Genomic DNA, 6,338 nt, shown 5'->3' on the forward strand with positions numbered 1-6,338 from the left:
AGGAACAGACATAACAAGACATGACAGCTACCTCTGATTGAGAACCACACCCGGCCAAACACAAAGAAATACAAAACATAGAAAATGAACATGCTGCAAGGAGGCATGAGGACTGCAGATGTGGCCAGGGCAATATATTGCAATGTCAGTACTGTGAGATGCCTAAGACAGCGCTACAGGGAGACAGGCTGGACAGCTGATTGTCCTCGCAGTGGCAGACCACGTAAAAATAAAAACAGAGGAAATTATTTTATGTAGAGGTGCTGACTAACGGTGAATTAGCTATAAGCTATAAAAGTAAGAGGAGTCACACTACATATATAAACTCACAGTAATTTATTGGGTAAATCACCAATGTTTTCGGCATCACTGTGCCTTCTTCATGGTAATGTCATGAAGAGAGAGATGGCCGCCTCGCTTCGCGTTCCTAGGAAACTATGCAGTTTTTTGTTTTTTTTACGTGTTATTTCTTACATTAGTACCCCAGGGCATCTTAGGTTTCATTACATACAGTCGAGAAGAACTACTGTACATAAGATCAGCGTCAACTCACCATCAGTACGACCAAGAATATGTTTTTCGCGACGCGGATCATGTGTTCAGCCTTACAAACAGGACAACGGAATGGATCGCATGCAGCGACCCAAAAAAACAACTCCGAAAAAGAGGGAAACGAGGCGGTCTTCTGGTCAGACTCCGGAGACGGGCACATCGTGCACCACTCCCTAGCATTATTCTTGCCAATGTCCAGTCTCTTGTCAACAAGTTTGATGAAATCCGCATAAGTATGCCTTGTGGCTAACGAGGCATGGTGCGATGAAAGAAACATACAGGAACTCAAATCCTTCTGTTCACCTGATTTAGAATTCCTCACAATCAAATGTAGACCGCATTATCTACCAAGAGAATTCTCTTCGATTATAATCACAGCCGTATATATCCCCCCCCCCAAGCAGACACATCGATGGCTCTGAACGAATTTTATTTAACTCTTTGCAAACTGGAAACCATTTATCCGGAGGCTGCATTCATTGTTGCTGGGGATTCTAACAAGGCTAATCTGAAAACAAGACTCCCTAAATTTTATCAGCATATCGATTGCGCAACCAGGGGTGGAAAAACCTTGGATCACTGTTTCTCTAACTTCCGCGACGCATATAAGGCCCTGCCCCGCCCCCCTTTCGGAAAAGCTGACCACGACTCAATTTTGCTGATACCTGCCTACAGACAAAAACTAAAACAAGAAGCTCCCACGCTGAGGTCTGTCCAACGCTGGTCCGACCAAGCTGACTCCACACTCCAAGACTGCTTCCATCACGTGGACTGGGACATGTTTCGTATTGCGTCAGATAACAACATTGACGAAGACGCTGATTCGGTGTGCGAGTTCATTAGAACGTTTGTTGAAGATGTCGTTCCCATAGCAACGATTAAAACATTCCCTAACCAGAAACCGTGGATTGATGGCAGCATTCGCGTGAAACTGAAAGCGCGAACCACTGCTTTTAATCAGGGCAAGGTGTCTGGTGACATGACTGAATACAAACAGTGCAGCTATTCCCTCCGTAAGGCTATCAAACAAGCTAAGCGTCAGTACAGAGACAAAGTAGAATCTCAATTCAACGGCTCAGACACAAGAGGCATGTGGCAGGGTCTACAGTCAATCATGGACTACAGGAAGAAATCCAGCCCAGTCACGGACCAGGATGTCTTGCTCCCAGGCAGACTAAATAACTTTTTTGCCCACTTTGAGGACAATACAGTGCCACTGACACAGCCTGCAACGGAAACATGCGGTCTCTCCTTCACTGCAGCCGAGGTGAGTAAAACATTTAAACGTGTTAACCCTCGCAAGGGTGCAGGCCCAGACGGCATCCCCAGCCGCGCCCTCAGAGCATGCGCAGACCAGCTGGCTGGTGTGTTTACGAACATATTCAATCAATCCCTATACCAGTGTGCTGTTCCCACATGCTTCAAGAGGGCCACCATTGTTCCTGTTCCCAAGAAAGCTAAGGTAACTGAGCTAAACGACTACCGCCCCGTAGCACTCACTTCCGTCATCATGAAGTGCTTTGAGAGACTAGTCAAGGACCATATCACCTCCACCCTAGACCCACTCCAATTTGCTTACCGCTCAAATAGGTCCACAGACGATGCAATCTCAACCACACTGCACACTGCCCTAACCCATCTGGACAAGAGGAATACCTATGTGAGAATGCTGTTCATCGACTACAGCTCGGCATTCAACACCATAGTACCCTCCAAGCTCGTCATCAAGCTCGAGACCCTGGGTCTCGACCCCGCCCTGTGCAACTGGGTACTGGACTTCCTGACGGGCCGCCCCTAGGTGGTGAGGGTAGGTAACAACATCTCCTCCCCGCTGATCCTCAACACTGGGGCCCCACAAGGGTGCGTTCTGAGCCCTCTCCTGTACTCCCTGTTCACCTACGACTGCGTGGCACGCCTCCAACTCAATCATCAAGTTTGCGGACGACACAACAGTGGTAGGCTTGATTACCAACAGTGACGAGACGGCCTACAGGGAGGAGGTGAGGGCCCTCGGAGTGTGGTGTCAGGAAAATAACCTCACACTCAACATCAACAAAACTAAGGAGATGATTGTGGACTTCAGGAAACAGCAGAGGGAACACCCCCCTATCCACATCGATGGCACAGTAGTGGAGAGGGTAGCAAGTTTTAAGTTCCTCGGCATACACATCACAGACAAACTGAATTGGTCCACTCACACAGACAGCATCGTGAAGAAGGCGCAGCAGCGCCTCTTCAACCTCAGGAGGCTGAAGAAATTCGGCTTGTCACCAAAAGCACTCACAAACTTCTACAGTTGCACAATCGAGAGCATCCTGGCGGGCTGTATCACCGCCTGGTACGGCAACTGCTCCGCCCTCAACCGTAAGGCTCTCCAGAGGGTAGTGAGGTCTGCACAACGCATCACCGGGGGCAAACTACCTGCCCTCCAGGACACCTACACCACCCGATGTTACAGGAAGACCATAAAGACCATCAAGGACATCAACCACCCGAGCCACTGCCTGTTCACCCCGCTATCATCCAGAAGGCGAGGTCAGTACAAGTGCATCAAAGCTGGGACCGAGAGACTGAAAAACAGCTTCTATCTCAAGGCCATCAGACTGTTAAACAGCCACCACTAACATTGAGTGGCTGCTGCCAACACACTGACACTGACTCAACTCCAGCCACTTTAATAATGGGAATTGATGGGAAATGATGTAAATATATCACTAGCCACTTTAAACAATGCTACCTAATATAATGTTACTTACCCTACATTATTCATCTCATATGCATACGGATATACTGTACTCTATATCATCGACTGCATCCTTATGTAATACATGTATCACTAGCCACTTTAACTATGCCACTTTGTTTACATACTCATCTCATATGTATATACTGTACTCGATACCATCTACTGTATCTTGCCTATGCTGCTCTGTACCATCACTCATTCATATATCCTTATGTACATATTCTTTATCCCCTTACACTGTGTATAAGACAGTAGTTTAGGAATTGTTAGTTAGATTACTTGTTGGTTATTACTGCATTGTCGGAACTAGAAGCACAAGCATTTCGCTACACTCGCATTAACATCTGCTAACCATGTGTATGTGACAAATAAAATTTGATTTGATTTGATTTGAATGCTTGAACCGGGTTATGTAGACAAACAGTGCAATTAGTGCAACCAATGATAATAGTGAGGGGTGTGTCATAATTATTAAGTTAATTGGAATGAATTGAGTGAAACTGTTAAAAAGCAATTGTTTATGGCATATTGAATATACGAGGCTATTGTTATCATCTGGAAACATAATTGAATATTGTAAATATTGGCATCAAAATACATTATTTTTTATTTCAATTTCACATGTTTAATTGTTTCCTATTTCATTAAAAAAATTGTTACAAGTTACCTTTTGGTTCAAACATAATGCATAATAAGCATCATCAAAACAGGGGGAACATATTGGAACGCTGATAAGCTGATAGAAGGAATATATCAATTCATAAGGCTTGTTCATAAAAGAGAGAATTGTTCATAAGAAAGTCCTGAGATCAAAGTCATGTTTTTAGATAGGATATCCAGTAAGCCTCCCTTTGTAGTAGTAGGATCTCAATGTTACCTCCTCCCCTTGGTACAGTAACATGCTCAATGCCTGTGTATTTGAGGGAAGAGATGGGATGGGTAGCTTCAACAAAGTGAGCTTCTACTGGATATTCAATGTTCTTACACCTGATTGAGCTGCAGTGCTCAACTATGCGTTGTTTTAATTGTCTTTTTGTTTGTCATATGTAGGCTTTCCCACATGTAGGCTTTCCCACAGGTGATGAGATAGATTACTCCCTTGGTCTTGCATGCCTTGTCTATTGCTGTTTTGGTTAGTGATTATTGTCTTATTTCACTGTAGAGCCCCCAGGCCAGCCCAACATGCCTTAGATAGCCCTTTTGTCCCACCCCCCACACATGCGGTGACCTCACCTGGATTAACTGGTGCCTCTAGAGACAAAACCTCATTGTCACTCAATGCCTAGGTTTACCTCCACTGTACCCACATTCTACCATACCCTCTGTACATTATGCCTTGAATCCATTCTTCAACGCCCAGAAAAACCCTGCCCTTTTACTCTGTTCTGAACGCACTAAACGACCAGTTCTTATAGCCATAACCTTATCCTACTTCTCCTCTGTTCCTCTGGTAATGTAGAGGTTAACTCAGGCCCTGTAGCCCCCAGCACCACGCCCATTCCCCAGGCAGTCTCATTTGTTGACATCTGTAACTGTAAAAGCCTTGGTTTCATGCATGTTAACATCAGAAGCCTCCTCAAGTTTGTTTTATTCACTGTGTTAGCAACCTCCGCCAACCCTGATGTCCTAGCTCTGTCTGAATCCTGGTTTAGGAAGGCCACCAAAAATCCTGAAATTTCCATCCCAAACTACAACATTTTCTGACAAGATAGAACTGCCAAAGGGGGCGGAGTTGCAATCTACTGCAGCGATAGCCTGCAGAATTCTGTCATACTATCCAGGTGTGTGCCCATACAGTTCGAGCTTCTACTTTAAAAATCCATCTTTCCAGAAACAAGTCTCTCACCGTTGCCGCTTGTTATAGACCCCCCTCAGCCCCTAGCTGTGCCTTGGACACCATATGTGAATTCATAGCCCCCATCTATCTTCAGAATTCGTACTGTTAGGTGATCTAAACTGGGATATTCTTAACACCCCGGCCGCCCTACAATCTAGATTGCCATCAATCTCACACAAATTATCAAAGAACCTACCAGGTACAACCCTAAATCCGTAACCATGGGCACCCACATAGATATCATCCTGACCAACTTGCCCTCTAAATACACCTCTGCCATCTTCAACTAGGATCTCAGCGATCACTGCCTCATTGACTGCGTCTGTAATGGGTCCACAGTTAAACAAACACCCCTCATCACTGTCAAACGCTCCCTAAAAAAAGTCAGCGAGCAGGTCTTTCTAATCGACCTGGCCCGGGTATCCTGGAAGGATATTGAATTCATCCCATCAGTAGAGGATGACTGGTTGCTCTTTAAAAGTGCTTTCCTCACCATCTTAAATAAGCATACCCCACTCAAAAAATATAGAACTATGAACAGATATAATCATTGGTTCACCCTAGACTTGACTGCCCTTAACCAGTACAAAAACATCCTGTGGCATTCTGCATTAGCATCGAATAGCCCTCGCGATATGCAACTTTCCAGGGAAGTCAGGAACCAATATACACAGTCAGTTAGGAAAGCTAAGGATAGCTTTTTCAAACAGAAATTTGTAGCACTAATTCCTATAATTTTGGGACACTAAAGTCCAAGGAGAATAAGAGCACCTCCTCCCAGCTGCCCATTGGACTGAGGCTAGGAAACACTGTCACCACCAGAAATCTGAAAGAGCTGCAAAATCTGGATCCTACAAATCAGACAATCTGGACCATCTCTTTCTAAAATTATCCGCCAAAATTATTGCAATCCCTCTTACTAGCCTGTTCAACCTCTCTTTCGTATCGTCTGAGATTCTCGAAGACTGGAAAGCTGCCGAGGTCATCCCCCATCCCCCCAAAAACTGTTATAGATCTACATCCATCTCGCCCTGCCTTTCTAAATCTTCGAAAGCCAATGTAACAAACAGATTACCAACCATTTCGAATTCCACTGTTCCTTCTCCACTATGTAATCTGGTTTCCAAGCTGGTCATGGGTGCACCTCAGCCTCGCTCAAGGTCCTAAACGATATCATGTGCAGCCATCTTCATCGACTTGGCC

The sequence above is a fragment of the Oncorhynchus masou genome, chromosome 8, assembly GCF_036934945.1.
Source record: "Oncorhynchus masou masou isolate Uvic2021 chromosome 8, UVic_Omas_1.1, whole genome shotgun sequence".
NCBI classification, from domain to species: domain Eukaryota; kingdom Metazoa; phylum Chordata; class Actinopteri; order Salmoniformes; family Salmonidae; genus Oncorhynchus; species Oncorhynchus masou.